Genomic DNA, 22,795 nt, shown 5'->3' with positions numbered 1-22,795 from the left:
TATTGTTTTATTAAAAATATTTAAGGTTAATCACATTGCATTGCCCTCTGCTGTGTTAGGTGTGTGCGCGAGTGAATACATGAAGCACTCCAGGCATTTTGTGGAACCACTGAGGTAGAGAGCAGTTACTGACCTGCAGACCATGTAACGTAAACTTTGCAACTCCAAATGTGATTTCATTTTGTTTTGTTTCTAATTAAACAAGCCAGCTAGCTCATTATTATAATATCTGATGTCTAAAACGATTCACCCGCAGCCCGTTTTGGTTCATCCATCTGCAATGACCTCAGCACAGTCATCGTGGCGTCCAGTCAGACAGCAGCACAACTTCCACCTTACAGACAGGCCATCCATCAGCCTGCCAGGCCACCAGTCATCCCAGTGACTGGCCTCGTGTTAAATCTGTGTCCAGCACTCATGAATGAGCCCATACCTGCACTGAGATATGAGGTGACGGCTCATTCTGCTGGGACGCAGTTGTAATGTGGCTGCTTCAGCAGCAGCAGGAGGGGAGGACTGGGCGGCGGCCGCTGAGCGTCCAGGCAGGTTGCTGAGTGATGAGGTGATGGTGCATGCAGAGGCGGCCAACGGGGCCGACCGGCCACTAACTGCATAGCTGTGCACATACAGCCATGAATGTTTCCTTTCTTTGCATCCTCTCGGCTCCCCCCCCCCCCCCCCCCCCCCCCTCATCCCTCAGCTGTCCTCAGACTCTCTACACTTCTTTCCTTGATGCTTGCATGTCTGGGTGTCTCTTCTCTTGCAGAAGATCTTTTAATATGTGCAGCACAACTGTAATATGTAGCAAAAAAATGCATTAAGTAATTGATATATTGTTAATAATTATTATTAATAACAAGAAAGTTAAAAATAAAAAAAAATGCAACTGTAGGATTTAACAAACGACTTCTAATCAAATCCACGAAGTGGGATCAATAATAAAACCATCAAGTTATCAAAAAAATGGCTTCATCCATTCCTGTTTCAGCGTGCTCTCCTTTCTGCCTCCAGGTTTTAATGGTGCTGCACATGTTGATGGGGTCGGCAGCTCACCTTCCTTCATTTCAGCGGAAGGGGGAAACATGTTTTAATAACCAGAGTCTGCAGAGATCAGGGGAAAGGAAACCGTTTTTTCCCTCCCGCCCTGCATCGAGGTCAGCCCCCCGAATGCCCTTACCAAAACCACACACAAACGCACAACCTTCTGTAGAACACACGTAACAAGCTCGTAACACTGGAGCGCACACACAGGCACAGAGCCGAAACTCAACAAACGGATCTATGTCTTTTAGAAAAGGCCAGAGTTTTCACTAAAGGCACGAGGCCGCCATCGGCCCGCAAAACTCATTGGACTTCATTTTAAAAGCCTCCACACACACACACACACACACACACACACACACACATAGCTGATGTAATTAGTGATTTTAGAGCTCTGCACTTCATATTACAAGTCATAAACAGACATTCAATACTGGGCTTTGAGAGAGCTGTTTATTCTGGAGTTTTATAGTCCGCACAGGACCCCTCTGTGTTTATTCTCAGAGAACAATAATGCTACTATGCTCTTAGGCTGGAACGCTATTCATTTGTCCAATTAAACACAGAAAATAAATAAGAAGAAAAATAAAAAGTCCAGCCAACTCGTTCTACCCCGATTCCGCTCCAAAAATAGTTTAACAATACTTTCACTCTGCTGGGGGATTTACGGGGTGGTGCTGGCTGATCGATGGAACGACACGGAGCGGAGTGTTTGCAGAAGACTTAATCTGCGTTATTATCTTAGTATACGGTGGCATGAATGTGGATAAAGCAAAGCAAAACACAGATTGTCTGCTGAATCGGAAAGGCCTAGAGGAATTCTGTTGTTCAATTTCACACGAAAAGCCTAAATCCAGTGAAAATCTAACATGTCCTATTCCTATAAACAGCAGGTAAGCTAAGCTAAGCAGCTCGGGCTAACCGTGAATGTTGCTGGAAATAAGTTCAGAGAGTTTTTAAATCAAATATGGCACCATTTGCTGAAAATGAGAGTTTAGGTACAAATTGAGGGCAGCGGAGTGATTTTGTGTAACATGAAGTTAGTATGTGGTCACTGTTAGAGAGATGATTTATGAAGAGGACGCTGACCCACAATCCTCCCGACAGACATGCAATTTCCTGTGTGAGAAAACACTAACTTAATCCATAAGGTAAAGGGGGGAAAAAAGCCACGGACAGAAACTATTTGTACATGAAAAACAGTCAAACCGCTAGCAGGGAATGCTAGACGAGACAGTGTGGGACTGTCGCTGGGCACTTAAGAGCTTCAGCTCATATTTTCCTATGAAAACTCTGACTATATTCTTTTACTGTATTTCCTGAGAAAAATCCATAAACACCAACAGCACAATTAGCCCGCAAACTTCACTCAATTTATGTAATTCCACAAATCTGGTGGCACACATCATAAATACTCTTCCAGAGCTCTTCCAGAAAGTAATTTTACAAAATACTTTATGAGTTTTGAAGCAGTACGGTTTAAATCGCACGAGCCAAGATGCGAGCGGCCGGTCTGAGCCATTAGCATCTCAGAAAACCACAATGGTGTTTTGAGTGCAAACAAACACGGGCAACATTTTCTTTCTTATTCTTCCCGAGGGAAAACTGGCAATAAATCTTTTTTTAAGCTTCCTGTATAACGCAAGCAAGAGTCATCTGCCGCTGAACAACTCACTGAAGTGCATCCATTTCAAACAACCAGTTTGAGCGTGTGCATACACACAACCAGACTCTAAAAATACAAAATGAGAAACGATTTAACGGCAGGGAGGATAAACGGCTTGTCGGCGCTGTTGCCGTTGTGCGCAAGCATTCTTTCAGCACTTGGTACACCTGTTTTAAAAAATCCCACCTGTCCACAAAAATCACTCTTTGTTTCACTGAGCGGACCACATGTTGTATTCCTTGGTAATTCAGCAGAAACCCAAACACACAGCCAATTATAATGTCCGTTCACATGGCTGACCCAAACATCCACTGAGGTATTAAGACAGACGCGATCAGTGGTCCATACTCGCTGCCGTGTCTTAAGCTCTGTGTTTGGTCTAGCATTGGATCAAGGTGTCAAAACTTTGGCAGACTCTGGGGGAAACGAGGAATAATCGGCCAAAATGAGAAGCAATCTGAAGAATGCCTGTGAAGTGTGGTCGGTGGTAAAGCCCTTACATCTGGATAAGGTATGACACTCAAAGGGCAAAGGGCAAATGGCTGCTTGGAGCCTGTAGTGAGGATATGATAATTAGCCCAGAGCAGGAAGCAAGCTTGTTAAAAATCAACAATGGAGTCAAAAAATATGAAGAGAAAGCATCATATCCTCCTCTTTGAACAGCTGCAGATGAGGTGAATGTGCACAAGTGTAAAGTTTCAGTGACAATGAAAAAAAGTGAAGATGCTTTTTACATGGCTGATGATCTGCAGGTACTTCCTGTGGATATAAACACTGTATTTTAGTGTAAACGAGAAAAGTTTAAAAACAAAAAGCTTTTTCAATGAGGATTTCATTTCGATATGACAATGTCAAGCACCTCGAGGCAGCTGTTGCTGTGATTTGGCGCAAAATAAATAAAACTGAATTTTAAACATTGAAATCAAGGGGAAAAAGTTATTCAAACCTACCTGTTTTTGTGTAAATTCATTTTCTAAGACTTTGGGAGGAGGTAGTCAGGGAACTAGGCTGAAAACAAACGATTCAAAACACATCAGCAAGTCCACCTCTAAATAAATAAAATTAAGGTTTAGGAGATGCTCCTCAAAATCTAGACTTAAATCTGATTGAGATGCTTTAGCATGATCTTGAAGACGGCGTTCACGCTTTAAAAATCATCCAAAGTGTCTGAATTTAATACATTCTGCAAAGAAAGTGGAGCAAATCTCCTCCACAGTGATGTGAAAGATACATTTCCAATTACCGCAGACACTCGACTGCACAACCACCTATTAGGTTTAGGGGCATTTACCTTCTTTACACAGAGTCAGGGAGGTTTGGACAACTTTTACCCCTTAGTAATGTTATCTTTGTCTAATATTAAAATTAGTTTGATGATCTGAAACATGCAAGTATGACAAACATGCAGAAAACTAAGAAGTCAGAAAGGGTTCAAATACTTTTTCACAGCACTGTACGTATGCAAAAAAAGTCCAGTAGTTGATCAGTTCAAATAGGTGTGGTAGCTCAGTAAATTCAATTCAATTCAATTTTATTTATATAGCGCCAAATCACGACAAAAGTCGTCTCATGGCGCTTCATAGATACAGAGAAAACCCAACAATCATATGACCCCCTATGAGCAAGCACTTTGGCGACAGTGGGAAGGAAAAACTCCCTTTTAACAGGAAGAAACCTCCGGCAGAACCAGGCTCAGGGAGGGGCGGCCATCTGCTGCGACCGGTTGGGGTGAGAGAAGGAAGACAGGATAAAGACATGCTGTGGAAGTAAAGAGAACAAAAGACAAATGAAGACAAATGCCCGTAAACATGAGGCAGAAACAGCTCTGGGGGATGTGGTAGATCAAATATGTGGGGCTGGCTGGGAGGTGGAAAAGCTGAGGAATTAGAAAATCCAGAGAAAAAGGTTGGAAGAGGTGAAAGGGTCTAAACAGGAGGCTCTGTAAACAATTAAAGAATTGAGGGTAATGAGTGGACAAAGAACAAAATGAAGTTGTTTGAAAATTATGTGGCAACAATGTGTGTGCTATTAAATGAATCGATAGCTAATTTGAGCTAATCGTTCATTAGGAACATGGGTCGGCAGTCGTTGGACTGTATCAGATATCTGCAGCTGAGTCCACTGACACTTGGAATTTGTGGGTTTAAGTTTTGTGTGTTTTATTCTATTCTGCATGCCTGTTTCAGTTTTGGAGTCACAAACACATATTTGAAAAGTAATTGATTGTTGGGGGACTGTTTTTTTTCTGTTGGATGACAGAATCAAACTTTTTTAAAGCCACACTCTTATACTATCCCGCATAACCTGCAAAACCGGCTTCCAAGCCAGATGAAAATAATATTAAACTGAGTGATTTTAGCGACCCAAGCAGTCTCTGTTTGTTTGAAATGATTCTGGCCTCTCATCTCATTTGAGAAGTGACATAAGGTTTTCTGTGACTCCACAGTGAACTGTTTTAAAAGCTGTGTTAATATCCCAAGCGGGGGAAAGAGTCTTGAAACCCTTAAAGAGGACAGAGTGTCTCTTAAAGGGAGGTGCTATGGATCTGTGACTAAGATGTCAGAATTGCCTTTGGGACTAAGAAACAGACACGTGACGAGGGTTATGTGGTTACTTCCATTAAAGATTTATGTGGGGAAAAAGTAGGAATGAAAAATAGCTGAGAGGGTCAAAAACCCCTCCGCTACCATCACTGCGAGCGACCTCCAAAGACCACCCAGAAAGAATAGTGAGCTGTCAGTCATTTCATTTAGGGGGTAAACCCTGCAGTATAAGGTTTCTTGGCGAGATATCGCTCCATATTTCTCTTTAATTGATTTAATGGTTGCTGATGTATTCTGCTGCCATGTCTCTGACTGCACACTTCTGGTTGTTCCTGATTTTGTCAGAATCGGTTTCATCTGATTCCATTTCCTTGCCCACACAGCGGCCTTTGGACTGTGCTGCAGGCAAATGTCAATATTAAACTCAAAGACATGCGAATAATTCATAAATGTCGTTTCATCAAAGCAGGCAGGTTTCCTTAAAATAAAGGAAAACTTATCAACTCGATAGAGTAGTGAAACACTCACTAATCCTTCCCCCGACGAACACACACACATGCACGCACACATCGGGGTCAGGCGCGGGTGCAGGTGGAGTGTGTCTCCAGAGTGTGTGTTGACTCTCGGGGGCAAGATGTCTGTCAGCGCAGAGGCTTGAACTCCGAGCTTGCCGTAATCCCTCTGTCAGTGAATGGACCTCCTGCCAGCAACATACACACCAACCACTGACCAACCAATAAACCAACCGAGTCTTCTAACATCAGTCCAAACATAACCTGCAGCCTCAGTCCAGACCACCATACAGCCTCCTGGCATCTGGCTAATCTAGGGAGATTTAAGAGAAGTCGATGGAAACACTGCTCCTTTCATGTAATGACTGACAGGATGATATGAGATTACATATCATTCTGTCACAACAAAACACCCAGGATCGCTCGAGATTGAGCAGTTAGACAGGCACCGTGTAAACCTGACATGAGACATTGTCTGTCTAATAGCGGCTGGGTGATCCATCTGCATTAAAGGGCTCGGTTGAGCAAAGATAAAGCAACCTCCAGTCCGGTTTAAAGAACCAATCTGTTGAATAAAGACTTCACACTAGGGATGCACCGATACCGATACTGGTATCGGGTATCGGGGCCGATACTGTAACATGTGTGTGTACTCATACTCGTAAAAGTTAACCGATACCATGAACCGATACTAACTTATTTCATTAATCAGAGGGTGGCTGGTCATTTCTGTTGTAGTTTTTTAGATCGGCCACTAGGGGGACATCCAGAGACTCGTGGCTCCAGATATAAAAAGAGAAACTGGAGGCTGCTGTAGCTAGGCTAAACAAAATGTCAGCAGTGTGGACCGGAACAGCCAACTTTAACTCAGGTTTTGGAAAAGCGATGAAAAATGTCAAGAGAAAATCCACGGGCAGTTAAAATAACAGAGGCTCGACTCATTTTATCGCTCTGGATGACCAGCCAATGCCACTTGTGGAAAACATAGGATTGCACCGTCTTCTCAGCATACTCGAACTGCGATATGAAATATAATAAATAAACAGAAGTGTTTATTTATTATTCTGAAAGCTCGAGACAGTGCTAATAGTTCAGTGATATTTTGTTAAATTACAATGTGGAGACTCTGCAATAATTTAACAGAAGTGCTTATTTTTCACTTGAAATTTTTTTGTGGTCATTTTTATTAAGATTTTATTTTTTATCGGCAGAGAATAAAATAAAACCTGTCTTCTAATTCATTGTATTTGTGTGTGTGTGTGGTAGAAGTATCGGTTTTTGTACTCTGTATTGGCAAGTACTCAGATCCAAGTATCGGTATCGTATCGGTTTGAAAAAATTGGTATCGTTGCATCCCTACTTCACACACTTTCTGCTTTTTACTGCTGTTTGTCGAATGTGATATGCACAAAAGCTGGAAGATAAGAAAAGCACATACCGCTCTGCAAATGTTCAGTTATTAGATTTGCAAGACTGAAAACATCCAATAAGTATGACTGAGACTTACAAGCATATACTGTTCACAGTTACATGTCCCCTTATTACTCAGCTTCTAATGGTTCACTTGTTTATAACTTTAAATTCCTGCTGAAGTTCTGCAATTTAACTCTACAAAAAGCAAGAAATGAAAAATGGGGTTAAAACATGCTAAAAGTGTAAAAACACTAGAGTATCTGCATGACAAGCAAGCAGTATGTGCATGAACGTGAAAAAACATACTCCAAATTGATTAAATGTGTGTATAATAATTCTATATGATCATCTGTTCTCTTGGTTTTATACTTTCCAACAGATTTTTTTTTAAGTTGCTGCAGGCATTTGCTCTCATTCAGCCACAAGAGGATTAGTGAATTTTATACTGATTTTGGCTGCAAAGCCTGGCCCGTTGCTGGCATTCCTGTTCATCCCAAAGGTGCTGGAGCTGGAGTTAGAATCGGGGTTCTGTGCATGCCAGTTAAGTTCTTCCCTAATAAACCAGAGAAGCTGTTCTTTTCACGGATCTGACTTTGTGCATGAGGTGGTGTTTATATTGAAACAGAGAATACTGCTACAGAACTGGAGGCACGCTTTCGTCTAAAAGTGTGTTGTGTAGTATTAATGTGAAAAAGCATGGCTTATTGGTCAATCCCATATGTACAGAAATGGTCTATAATTCAGGTGGGGGTCGAACACAGAACATGCACAAAATAGTCCTCGGTTAATTCATTTGTATTCAAGTGCAGTCTTTTGAGAGGGGCTCATAGTAGAGCTGATATCTTTCCACACTGAAAAAGGTGGCTGAGGTGGTTCTACCATCTGATTAGGATGCCTCCTGAGTGAGATGTCCAAGGCCTTGGGGGAGGCCCAGGACGCACTGGAGAGATTACATCTTTCAGCCTGACTGGGATAAGCTGGAGGAGATAGTTGGGGAATGAGAGGTCTGGGTTTCCTGGTTCAGGGGCCCCCCTGTAACCAAGGCCCGGATAAGTGGAACAAAATGGACTGATGAATGGAAATGTTAAAAATCACATTTTACTTTAGTTTTTGGAAATACTGCAAATACAATATGTCCAAAAATGCCAGCATTTCATGGGAAAAATTGTCCTCCATGGATGCCAGTTGTGCCTATGAAATACTGCTAATGCAGGCTGGTTTTAGAAGAAGAAGAACACACCTGTAAGATGGCACCTGTTTCAATGTGGTTAAACCACAACAGAAACATATCTGGTTGTGGTAGCTGAAGGTGGCTGCTGTCAGATGGCCACTATAGAAATTCTCTGTTGCTGTCTTCATATAGGGGTATGATTCACGCTTGGACTGTGAGCGGTCCTGGGTTTCAATCCTGGATGAGCCCCCAAATAAAGCTCAAAGGAACCTGACATAAAAGATGCCACAATGCTGCTACTATTAAACAAACCTTTAATAATCAAAATATTTACGTACAATTGAAAAACTGAAACAAAAAGGGAAGCGCCCCGGCTAAAACAATCAAAAGAGGACCTCGACCTCGAACCAGTCACATAATGGCCTGTCGGATTCATGCTTCTACACTGAAATTGTTCTTGTAAACTCAGCTAATAGATACTAAACTGAAGCCAGAATTGCTGGTGACTCCTAACTCAGCCTGTACCTAATAAATAAAGTTGTAAAAGCAACAGAAACTTATGGGTGCTGATGAAGGTGAAGGAGGAGGAGGAGGAGAGAGAGACCGAGAAGCTAGCTCTGTGGGTTTACATTCATGTGGCAAGCCCTCAGCAACTAATCAGCAACTAATCAGTTGGTCCAACTGATTGGACCAACGCTCTGAGGTCATGTGTAACAATACATAAAATCAAAATGGCAGAAAAAATGGGCTCGTTTAGCTTTCTGTAATGAACGTTAATTTGTTTGATTTTTACCAAAATCAAAACCACTGAACAAACTGAACTATAAGCTAAACTGGAACTTTATTTAATGAAATGCATCCACTTTATTTTGATTCATCTTCTGTCCTTCCCTTTGTCTCACAGTATTCAATACTGAATTATTAACATTAAGAGTCTGCTTCTGAGGTCAGGTTTTTTTTTTTTTAAATCACCAGCGGATGGTTTGTCATCTTGCTTCAGTTGTTGTTTGCATTTTCCAAAGAGCTGAGGATTGTTTTTCCTTTTAGAGAGTGAAAAGGTTGTTTGGACTAGGTCTGATACCTACAGTCGATTAAATTTTAAAAAACCCCTGTAACCCCCACAAAACAAGCAAACCACTCAGCTACACACACACACACCCACCACACACACACACACACACACACACGTGCTTGTCCAACATCACCTCTATGGCCTCTGACTAATCCTATAAAACTAATGCTGTCAAAACATACAATCTCACACACTGCCACATGCATTCACACACAAAAATGCACATGCTAATCTGCCTAACCTAACCTAATAACACCACTGGCTTGTGCAGTATAGGGGACTGCGGGGGGGGGGGAGGGGGCAAGCTCACAAACTTCTGTCAAAGCCTTCATTTCAAGCCAGACGCACACACACATACACACACACGAAAGCTTGCTTTAAAAAGGGCGGACAGGCACCGACTGCTTCATATTAGTGTTTAATGAAGTTAAAAGACCTCTCTCCACCTCTCTCACTCCGCAGTCCAATAACTCAATTGAAGTCGTCTTTCCTTTCATGGCTCAGAGATGGTGTTCTTGCGGCCTGGGACCACCGGCCATAAAAACAGATTGTGCCATCACCGTCACAGCCCTGATAGCTGCCTCTGGCCATCACTGATGCCTCACTCACATGAGATTGACTCAATGAAATTATTAAGCAGACCTCCATCTATAAGCACACATTTCTCTAGCTTTGTTTTCTATGCCCCAACTTATTGTTTTCTTTTCATACTACCTGCCCTCTCTCATCTCAGCCCTCTTCTCTCGGGCAGTCCAGGCGTCGCTTTCTGTGGTTCGGATTTTACCCTCCGGCCAAGGGTTCAGCCGCACCGATGCCAAGACAAGCACATCGGGTGCTTTTATCTTCACGGCGTACCAAAATGTTGGTGGGAGCAGGGAGCTGATTCCAAATCTGATCTTAAAGGCTGACTGTCAAAATAGTACCACACAGACTAATGTGCAGGGGAACGTTTGGAGATTATTTTATTTTCTGTAACCCTCTTCGGCTTTTTAGACGCTAGAAAAAAAAATCGAGAGGTCGTTTTTCTTTGAAGATTTTCAAGATAAAAAGCAATGCAAGTAATTCAAACAATTACCAGTGTAGGACTGTTTTAATGGACCTGCATTGACTCACATAAGCATTATGCTGGGTTTGTCCAACCCAGACTCCACTTTTTATGACAGCAAGGCTCTGCGACTATGTCCCTGTAAGCTGGACCTGGATAAGTGGCAGAAAATGGATGGAGAAATAAATAAGAGAAGGTGGACATGCATCTTTACCTCAGCTGCTTTGTTAAAGGTATTTCATCCAAAGTCTCCATCAGCCACGGAGACCAGATTTGAGATTGTAAAGTTGCTTTTTCCTACCTTCAAATGGGTGAAATGTCTAAATCACAGAAAAAGTCTTCTGTAAAGTCAAAGGTTTGCTCTGTATTTTCTGTTAATATTAAACAGAAGTTAAATTCTTCATGAGCCTTTCTGATGGTTTAATAACCTCACAGTTTTTCCACCTTGTCTTCCTGCCTTGTTCAACACTTCTCCATTTTCTGCACCATTACTCCCTCCCACTCTCTAACACATCATGTCTTTCCTCGTCATCCTCCTCCACAGTGACAGATCTCTGATTAGCACCTTCACAAGTTGCTGATAACTTTTTTAGCACCAAATAAACCCTCCTAGATCTGGTCTCCAGAGCCTGCCGCCGTGCTTCCGATCAGATGACAGGGAGGGATAGAAAAACAGATGAAATCTCCTCTTCTTTCAACACTTGTTTTTGAGCAGCGCTGAATAGAGGGAAAGCCATATGAGATACGCTGCAGGGAATTTTAGTATTAATAATTCATAATAATTAATACTAAACAGGCTAGTACCTATTTGGACCCCTGTTTGGAAACTGGCTTAATTCTTTATGGCATAGATTCAACAAGGAGCTGGAAACATCCCTCAGAGATTTTAAACCATGTTGACATATCTCAGCTGTCATAGGGCAAGAGGTGGGGGTACACACTGGCCTCGAAAGGTTTAAAAGAGAGACAGACAATCATTCTCATCAAAAACCAATTCAGAATCACCAGTTAGCTTAACATGCCTCTCTTTGGTCTGTAGAGAAGCCAGTCAGCCAAGGAGAGGACATGCAAACTCCCCACACAAAGGCCCCAGCCAGCCAATGGATTCAAACTCATAGGCATCTTATTGTACGGTGACAGTGCTGCAACTACAACTATTGCACAATGCTACCCAAATATGACACTACATCTGATGTATAAATATTTCTATAATGTCTAAATAAACACATGCACAGATCTCTCAATGACACTGTTTATTTCCCAACTTTATGAATAATTTAACATACAGTCCAGTGTCAAATACTGCTGTTCTGGCAGATGCTACTTGTTTCTGACAGATGTGTCCTCGCTCACTTTTTACCTTCACCTCCTGCTTTGATTTACTTACTAACTTATATACTTCTTGGTAGGGAATATGAAAAATGGTGATTTGACTTGAAACAGAACTATTAACAACACGTCCGGCTGGAAATAATCCTTACTCAGTGAATTAAAATGAGATGCTACCAAGTGTCTGCATGTGAATCTCACTATTGTCCTGACCTACAGCGTGCAAAACCACAAACGCCAATCGACGCCTTATTCATATCTGTGAAACAGCTGTGACAAAGCATTTGAAACCCTAATCTATAACGATGAGCTGTCTAACTGGATTCAACAAAGAAAGCTGGTATTTTAGTTTGGTTCCTTTGGGTTTATTCACTATGGTCGATGTTTAATTTTCCACGACATTAATGTGATGGGTCCACTGGACTACTGTCATGGTCCAGGGTTTTGGGTTTGTGGACTGAATTCTTATTCATTATTTATTGTTCTAATTAGTTCTTAATTTGATTGCGTCCGTTATAACAGTATGTTAGTTATTTGTTTCCATTCTATAGGTTTTTTGGGAGGGTATAAAGTTGTGGAGCCACTTCCTGCTTTATTTTGAAAGTATTTTGTCTGTTGTGCTTTGTATTTAATTTTACTTCCCTTGTTTCGTGATTAGTTTCAGCTGTGTTCTCCACCTGTTTCCACTTCTCTCATTACCTTTTGTATTTATTATCTCAGTTTCCCCTTGTCCATTGGGGAGGTGTCTCTGTGGATCATCTAGTGCAGGGGTGGGCAATCTCAGTCCACGAGGGCCAGTGTCCCTGCAGGTTTTAGATCTCACCTTGGGTCAACACACCTGAATCACATGATTAGTTTGTTACCAGGCCTCTGGAGAACTTCAGGACATGTTGGCTGTATCCCAATTCAGGGTCTGCAGCCTTAAAGTACGCAGCCTCAACGACCCTCAAGGGCCCCGTACTTAAAGACCGCTAAGGCCGGAAGTGCGAGGCTTGTGAAATGGGACGGGCTAGCCTCCGTTGCGCTGCCCAGGTTGCCTAGCAACCATGATACTAACAGCTGGAAATGTTTCATACAGCTTTGTTTGACAGAAATGAAGGAGAAAATCTTTTGTTCATTTGTTTGTTTGTTTCTACATGAGCTTTGATCATTCTCTGTAAGATTAAGCTCAGCTATTGAACAGCGTATATTTTAAAGTAAAGGCTTTAAAACCAAGTTAGTACAAACGTCACTAATGTCACATGACTTTGCCGACATGTGGCCAACAGTAATGTTTTAATGTTCTTCGTTATTAAACATTTGCACATAAATAAGTGACATAATATTCAGTACTTACTTAAAGTTTACTCTTCCGGCGCCCCTCATCCGCCGTTTTTTTTCGGCAAAATTATCCACACCCACCGCCACGCTATGCATTCTGGGATATGTTGGGCCACAAAGTCTACACCGCCACATCCTTAAAATTCAGGGAAATTAAGGACGCATTTGAGGGACGCATTACGAGCAGCCTTTGAATTGGGACAGCCGTCGTCGCGTCGCTGTGACGTAATCGGCCTTAAAATGCGGCCTTTAAGACTGCAGACCCTGAATTGGGATACAGCCGTTGAGGAGCTAATTTAGCCATTTAAATCAGCTGTGTTGGTTCAAGGACACATCTAAAACCTGCAGGGACACCGGCCCTCGTGGACTGAGATTGCCCACCTCTGATCTAGTGCCAGGTTCTCTTGTAGTTGTAAGTTTATGCGTTTATAATTCTTAGCATTTGCTGATCTATGGACTCCTTGTTTTCTGTAAACTACATCGTGGTTTCTGCACTTTATAACCTGGGAAATTAACATTAAAGATCACTTTAGCTTCACTTCCTACCTCCGGCATCCTGTGTTCGGGTCCGTAAATATCTCGCCAATCCACAGCAAATTATGGCAAACCTTACAGACCTCACTTGATCACACTTTCAAAAGAATGAGAAGAATCAATCTGTGGAGGAAGGTGATAGAAGACTTAAGTAAGGCTCTGGGTTTCTTACGATGGTGCTTTTCTGTCTTTATTCCATTCCTTGCTTTATCTGTCTACATTTGATATTTTAACTATCGCACACCAGCCACTCAGAGTCAGTGTCTTTTATTATTAAACACCTGCAGCAGGGGTTTTAAATTTTCTCAAGTAACATTTTATCTGGCTAACATGCTGCTTTGAGGGCGATAAATCTTCCTTTATGCTCACAGCGACTCCCACGGTTCGATTACACCACCTTGGCAGTGCATTTTATTTCATATCCCCAAATTACTGTCTTAAAAAATATCTACGAGGCTGCATAAATCCTTCAATCATCACGCCGTTGTTAAAGTCCAGTGAAAGTCCATGTTGATTCAAGCCCCCTGCATTTCATCCTTCACCTTAGCTAAAAAAGCAGCAGCAGCCAATGATGTAACTCCTGTGTTCAGGCTCAGATAAATCAAAGCGATTTCAAAGCGATATGGGGTGTTGAGAAGGATAAGGAGCTCTATCCACTGATGATAGAGGTGGTAGAGGTCTCCCAGGCAGAATGCCACTGACTGGTAGGGGGCCTCATATTAAAGCGGTCTCATTCTCTGCTTGAATTGAATATAAATTTACACCGGAGGAGATTAAGCGCCCGTATCACATGAGAGCATTGTGTGTCCAAACTGTAAAAATAAAGTGCGTGTGACACCACCGCTGCTTTCACTTCCTCTTACTGCACACTTGTGGCACATTTTTGCTAGGTTGGGTAAGAGTATCTTGTTCAGCGCCTGCGGAGATACCGGCAATGAATACATCTACCGACTGCACAAATAGAACAGACGGGAGGAGAGAGACAGAAGGTGGGAGACAGGGATGTCCAGTCCTAACGAGAGGCCGTAACTCATGTCAGAGGGGAAAGCTGTGAGTTATGACCTTTTAAGCCACAGTGAGGTTAAATGTTTTCATTTCCAAACCAGCTGACACTCGACCTAAAGAGTGCGTGGACAGCTTGATGTGTTGGCGGCATAATTTACGACCGTGATCACCGTCTTTGTTATTTTTGCCCTCTGAACTCCTCCCTGCTGCGCGCCTGCCTCCCACCTCATCTCCAAACTGTGCATTTCTCGCTCGCTAGCCTGTAGCTCGGTAGTCTCTGACTTTCTTCGACCAAATCTGGTCTCGGGCTAGAAGTGTAGGTGCATATGAGAGGAGAAGGATGCTTGAACTGGAGTCACTCAGACTCTTGGCTGACATTTGGGATTTTATTTAACTTGAGAGAAACTGTTTGAAACATGAACCCTCATCTGCAGGAGTGGGTTTCACTTTGACGTAAGGAACCGAGGAACTTGTTTTTGATCAGACTGATAAGATGCTCATGTAATCCTTGTGAATCTCTTACCTCTAAGTAAGAAGATTCTTACTTAGAAGCAGGACCTTTCTGTACACATACATGTTTTCCCAACGGTTGCAGGAGTTTCCAAAAAACTTCCAAATTTGCCTTTGGCTGAGGCTGATTTACAAATAGATGTGGTAGCTGGGAAGCCCTGGCTGCCCTCTTTTCTTAGTCCCTAGGATGGTTTAAAAGGAGAGTGCAAATTTCCTTATGGGAATCATGAGCTTTTCTTTTTTTCGTTCCCCCTCATCCATCTCCAGCACAACAGTGGGTCATACACCCTGGCTGAGCTTAATTTGCTTGGGTGACTCTTTTTCCACAAGCGTTCACTGTGGCTTCACACCGAGTCAGGACATCCAAATTTCCACCAGCCTCTCCTATAAAATATTGATCTCATCACCGTGTAAATAAACACGATGATGGATGGCAGAGGTCATTTTTTCTGTTGCCCAGAGTCCCAGCTTTGTGTGAATCCATCTCCCTTTGAAGGCAGCATGTGGTAGCTGTCTGACAGAATTGGGCAAAACACAACTTTGAGTCTTTGAAATATGTGAGGAAAAACATGAGGTTCAAATGAGTCGCAGCTCTGCGGCAAGTGGTGTTTCCATTAAATGGTGTGCGGGTGGTTCAGGGATGTACTAGAGGGTAACTCGCTTTATTGACCATTTGTGGAATTGAAATAGTTATAAATCTTATTCTGAACATGGCATAGACGTTTATAAAGTATATGGAAATGAGTGAAAAAATTAGAGCAAATACAAAAGTAATTTCTTCATATTATGTCTTTGAAAGATATTTGCTGAGCAGTATGCAGTATTTTCCACTGAAGCGCATCCTGATGCTGGCTCGTGCTCTGGAATGTATACTTTATATACACCCCTCCCTCATCTTGGTGAATAATATCGTGTTTCCAACATGCAAATGTTGAATCTCTTTGAACCAGGTCCTGCTGGACCGTCCTGCTCTGATACCTAACTTCACTCGGTTTTTTCAAAGTTTAAAGTAAGTAAATCCTTTAAAGTATTTTTTAAAATAATCCTTTAATATGATACTTTTTCACTGCATTTTTCTTCTATTGTGGGGATCTTAAGTTTAAGAAGTATTCCCGAAGAGCTTCTTAACCTTTGCATTGAAATCATAGGGTAACACAAGAGTAGAGGTGGGAATCACCATACATCCCACGATACGATATTATCACGATACTTAACGCACGATACGATATTATTGCAATTTTTAAAAATATTTTGCGATATTCAGATTCTGTACATAAAGGTAAACTTTATCAATATTCATTTCATCTAATATCAAAGTCTCACACTCAGTCTTTCTCTCATTTCAGTTTTATTGTTGACAAACTGAACGGTTTGTATTACAGTCTAGTCCAACTTAACTGAATGCAACCATCTGGTACAATTATAGCTATTCTGAACTATGCAATTTATGAAAACTATGCAGCCCCTTCAGCAACTGAAGAATTTGAAAGTAAATTAAAACAAAATATAATTTTACATTAAATAAAAAAGTTTTAAACTTAATTAAAATAAAACATGTCTTAAATTAAAATAAGTAAACTGTCATGTTTATTGCTGCCATAAAAAAAGTTAAACACATTTGGACAGTGAAGGAATGTCAGGATTCTTGCTCAGAAAAAGGATCAACATGCTCTGAAGTCAGAGCACAAAAACCTTTTTTGTAACAAAATATCGATTTCTGCTGTCCCTGTATCGATACATTATTAGCAAACAAAATATCACGATACTACACAGTATAGATTTTTCCCCCCACCCCTACACAAGAGTAGTGTTGGGTATACTGTATTGTACTGTAATTACATTCCATTTTTCAGTAACACAGTGATGTAATGCATTACTCTACTTTACATTGCAGCTATGATTATGCCATTACTTACCTTACAAAGGTTCAGGATAGAGAGACAACAAAAGCATTTTTTTCTCCCTGCGTGCTTGTGATACAACCAGCTGATTTCAGTTGTGTGGAAAGGAGGAAAAAGGTGGGGCAGTCTGCAGCTTTGGCAGTTGAGATATGAAATGACTTTTTACTGTTACTGTTTGAAAGGACAAGACAGCTATGGTACACAGGAAACAGAAATAGTGCATCCAAGACAGAAATATCTGCTTTATGTGTGAGATCTTTGCAAGCATCTGCACAGACAGCATGCTAACACAATGCTAGAAAAGAGCCCTGGCTCTCTTTCATAGTGTGTTTTGTGTCCCGCCTCACTCCCCTCACCGCCAACCAGTTACAGCAGATGGTTGCCCCTCCCTGAGCCCGAGTCTTCTGTAGGTTTCTTCCTTTTTTTTTTTTTTTTTTAAATTTTTTTTATTTTCAGTTGTTACAGACGGGACAGACATGAGTGAGGGATAGGAAAGGGAGAAAGAAAGAGGAAGGAAAAGAAAAACAGAAGGGGAGAGGGACAGTGAGAAAGGGGGGAAAAAAATATCTCCGGGATCACCTGTTGAGAGAAAAAGAATAGAAAACAAGCAAAAAAAACAAAACAAAGCAACATACTAAACACAACACCATCGCATTAATCTAGCTAAGTGTAAACAGCAGTAAATACTAAATACTGAATGTTGTTGTGCAGGTTTCTTCCTGTTAAAGGGAGTTCCCACAGTTGCCAAAGTTCTTGCTGATAGGGAGTCATTTTATTGTTGGGGTTTTCTCTCTATTATTGGAGGGTTTTTCTTTACAATATAAAACACCTTGAGGCGACTGTGTTTTGATTTGAAAGCTGAATGTATGCCAACCCCAGACAGCAGGGTGGCTGTAGCTCAGGAGGTCGAGCAGGTCACCTACTGATCGAGAGGTTGGTGGTTCGAACTCCTCCAGTCTGCATGCCAAGTATCCTTGGGCAAGGTACTAACCTCAAGTATCGGAGGATGAATGTGTGTGAATTTAGACACCACTAAGTTTAGAGAGTTACGCTAGGAGAGTAGAAAATCGCTATAATCGAATCAGTCCGTTTACCAACCGGAGCCTGATCTTCAGCAGGTAACAAAGGCAGTGATGAGCAGCATTATCGCTCTATTTTGACCTGTTCATGTTTCTACAGTGAAATCATTGAGATGATCATCACAGTGAAGCCTTTGTTGTCATCTTTGCTTTGTGTTGTCAGTCTGTGTTTGTACATGTTACATTGTTGTCATATTGTTGATAATGCATTTCAAGTCATTTTATTGAGTAACATGATAATAATGTCACCAGTAATATAACATTACACATTCAAGTGAGTAATTAAGTAACGTAGTGCATTATTTTTAGGAAAAGTAATGAGTAATGTTTACTACATTACTTCTTTTTGAGTAACAGCCGCAACACGGCTGCAGAGTGCTTATGTTATATTTCCCTACATGTTATAGTGTCTCGTCTGGTGTGGAGGATTTTTGTAATTAACAGCTGTCTGACGATTAGTAATGGAAGATTTTAATTTAAGCTTTTCATGGACCAAGTCACATTTATGATTGGTCCAGACCAGTGAAGTGTTTGACCTTTAATCTTCAAACATAAAAAAGGTTGAATTACCCCTGTGACTTACAGATGAGTGCAAATTCATATGTGACATATTTAAGTAGCCTTGTCTTGATGTCCATACTAAAAGCTTGTCATTTTTAGTTTTGTGTCACATCTCGCAGCAGCGTTAGTTATTTCTTTCCCCTTGTCATCACTTTTTTTCCCATCTCGCTAACAACAATCCCTGCTTCTTCTACGTCTACATTTCAGTTCTCCTTCCTCTCCTACATGGCGTTCGCTGAATCTCGCTACGTCTCAACATGAGAGCAGAGATGCTGAGTGGCAAGCTCATAAATTTTGCCTGGTGTGAAACAGAAGATGGCCTCCCTGGAAGGCTGAGAGGTTTTTCATCACTGGAACCTTTTTAGTGCCCTCCACCGCCACTACCACATGTCACCAAATCCATGCTCCACTACGTGTTTATGTGTTTGCATTTGGGATGTCAGAGTGCAGGAGAGGAGTGCTTGAGTTAAAAGTGAAAGAAGAAAAGGGGTGGGCGAAGAAGAAAACAATAAAGAGGAGTAATTCGTATTTGGATCCAAAGTAAAGAATAAAAAGACTTTATTTGACAAGATTAACATGCAGCTGAAGCTGAGGTTTTTTACGACAGGGTGCCAACGAATAAACACAATTCAGAGATGACACCGCCTCTGCGGGCATTTGCATGGCAAGGGGACAGCGCCGTTCTCTAAATTCCACCAGGCTGATCTGGTGTCAGATAGTTCAAGCATTTTAGCCTTGCTCCCCCCCTCAAGGGGAGGAAAGAATATCCTATTCTGCAAGAAACACGAACATGGCAGGACGATAAGGTTCTCCGGGACAGCTGTGGCCTAATCTCAAATCCATAGCAGCCGTTACCCAACGCTAGCAGTCAGAGTCAGTTATCTGATAGCTCTGTGGAAATGACAGAATATGTTTTAACATACATAAAAATCAATTTCCTTGTGCTCGTGCTATCTAATTACTTCTATGAAGCTTGACAGTTTGGTTGAACATAACAAATGCATTTTGTATCAAACATCCATTATTGGTTTTTACTGATGTCTTTAATTCACTTTTATGAATTCAAATGATTCATGATTATGTTGAGAAGTTCAATAATCCATTATGCTTGTGCTCTCTTAAAACGTTATCCAGGAGTCAGTGGAAAATCTTAGGTCCTGTATTTCCTCATATTACAAGCTCATTTTATAAATGGTGGATGACAGCATCAAACAAGCAAACGGGGTGTTGTGCACGCTGAAGTTGGCTGAGTGTAAAAGTAAAGCTGTTGATCTACCAGCCACTATATATGCTTAGCCTCACCTATGATCACGAGCTCTAGGTAGGTACCAAAAGAATGAGATCACAGATACAACTGGGCTTCCTCTGAAGGGTGAGGAGGAGGAGGTTGGTCATCCAGTATAGCCACTGCTTTTCCACAAAGAAAGGACCCAGTAAGGGTGTATTGGGAATGCCTTAATCGACTTAGATTTCTGCCCCTGCAAGTTGGACTGGCAAAAGAGGTAGAAAGTGCCATTGCAATGTGCCCATCCATGGATGGATAGATGGCTGGATGGATGGCCACTCTTCAATCAAGTACCTAGAGGTATTTTTAAAAGTCAAAAGTACTGGCACTGTACAGAATGACTGTGCAAAAGCGCTGTAACAGATCACTAATGAAATAAAAATAAAAATAAAAACAAAACAAACAAACACCAAAACAGGCAGCCAGCAGCAGGAAATAAAAGTGAGGATTTAGGGTGGAGTTAAAGATACAGTTTCTAAAATCTCACCACTAGATGTCAGTAGAATGCAGATTGCAGTCAACTGATTTCTGTTTTCTTATCACTCCCAATTCTACCGCATAATCTTAGCCACGGTGGCTGCTGTAGGACAAACAACCCCAGCTGACATTTTTCTGTAGTGAATATAGGGTGTGAATCTGCTGCTTACCTTAGCTGGCTTCCACATCCGTTTTCCACTGTACAATATTGTGAAAGACGTCCAGTACAAGTGATTGAGTCAGTGAAGCTGACTTCTGCCCAGTAACAGCAATAGTTAGGTTAGTTAGTACTTTTATTTTGGTAAGTTCCGCTATTGTTATTGCTGCTGTTAGTCTCCGTTAGCTGCTGTTAACTGTTTTTAGTTAACTTTCTTTGAAGTGGATGTAACATTATTGGATTCGGCAGTTAATAAACTCTCATATGATGCAAGGATTTAATCAAACTGAATATCAGAGGGAAAGTGTGATATTCAACACACTCAAGCCTAACTTGAGCTGCCATTATGCTACCTTATAACCCCAGGAGCTTTGCATATCTAATCTGCTGTCAGTCTCAGAAATAAATAAACATGTTTATGCACGTTTAAACCAGCTCCCACGATTATGTGTTTTTAATGGCTTCATGAGAACGCATCGTTTTGTTGGATAATGTAATTACACACCGATCAATATATTTTTGAGTACACTGAGTAGGCTGACGTTACCTTTAAGATAACAACCTGGGTGGACACGCAGACTTTATATAGGGATGGATAATTGGGCACAGGTTAATCAAGAGAATAACAAGGGTGGGAAAGGAGCAAAGATGGAATGTAAATACACAAAAAGCAGTGATCATAACATGAGACTATGACAAACATTCATTCAGGCATGTAGTGCTGAGACGGACTGCAACAAATCATCTAAATATCAAACTTAATCCATCTGTGAAATTTAAAAGCTCTGTAAATGTCTTGTAAATACAGTCTGAAAGCTCTTTCTGAAGTCAAAAACAAACATGCACTATAGAAATGAGACCTTTTATGGCTATCATCACAATAACATTTACCAAATGTAAAAACCATTTCAGACTGCTTATTTCAAAAATACTTTGTGCTGCTTTTTCACATATGGTGCGACGGATATTTAAAGCACAACCTCCAAGAGCAACTGGAGGCACTAATTTGAGAAACAAGAGGAAGCAGAACACGATGCAAGCGAAGCTATGATCCCTCCCCAGAGGTATGAAGTGTCTCACTTCATCAGCTTGTCCCGTCCTGTGCCAAGTTAAACCTTTACCCCCTCATCTCTGTCTGTTACCGTCTCAGCACACTGTGGGCTCACAAAAAGACTGCGATCGAAATAACGCGAAAGAACAGATGGCGTTAGCACTGCGCGCATGCTAAAAATATAACAAATACTTAAGATCCAACAAAGCAAATGTTATATTTTGCTCTTTTTTTTCCTCATCTTGAATGAACTTTAGGAGTGGCAGGCAGGTGTGCAATTCAGTCATTAGTCTCACAAGTCCTCAAGAGAGGCTCAGCACTCATCCAAATTCATAGAGTCACTCAAACACCCACTTAGGATTTGTGTACATGTGAGGAGAATGCTGGCAAGACACAGACGGAGGAATGCAAACAGACAAGTATGGAGAACAGACAGAAGGGTTGATAGATAGAAAGCGATGCCAGCCAGCTACCCCAGGGTGTCGGTGCGTCTGAATACACTGTATGATTTATGTGCTGCTTGAGATGTGGACAGTAGAGGGGGACAGAAAGTCAAGATCATTACCGATCCAGTGTGGGATCTCTGGAATACTCAAGACCTTTCCCCCTATTCCTGCCTTAGCTGTGTTTTCTCATCAAACTGGTTGCACGATTACTTTTATCTTGGAGGCAACAGCTGGAAAATGGAATAAAGCATCATTTGCATAACAGGCTTGCAAAAACAACAATTTGAAGCACTCGCTGCAAGGACTGAAGTGATGTTTACATTTAGTGAAATTCAATGAGTTGTTATGATGACAGGTAAAAGGACCTTTGGCAACTTGATGTGCACAAGTCTGGAGTTATCTCAGGTTTGAGGTGAGCCAGTGAAGTGTCTACCCGTGGGTTGTTCAAGGCTAACAATAGGGAGGACAGCTTCTTTCCTTATTAGATGACCTGATGAAACATAACCTACAATTCATGGTCAGGTGCATCATGTTCATATACTGTGGTCACAGTGTTTTAGACACGGGTTTTTAAAAAAAAGGTTTCACAGTGTTCTTGGTAATGTTCATGTTCGTAAACCCACAGGCCCTAATAGAGAAAGGATGAACATACGGACAGATGCACAAGAATGTGAGTT

The sequence above is a fragment of the Neolamprologus multifasciatus genome, chromosome 16 (assembly GCF_963576455.1).
Source record: "Neolamprologus multifasciatus chromosome 16, fNeoMul1.2, whole genome shotgun sequence".
NCBI classification, from domain to species: Eukaryota; Metazoa; Chordata; class Actinopteri; order Cichliformes; family Cichlidae; genus Neolamprologus; species Neolamprologus multifasciatus.
The sequence above is the reverse complement of the archived record's forward strand: the minus strand, read 5'-3'. Positions refer to the sequence as shown.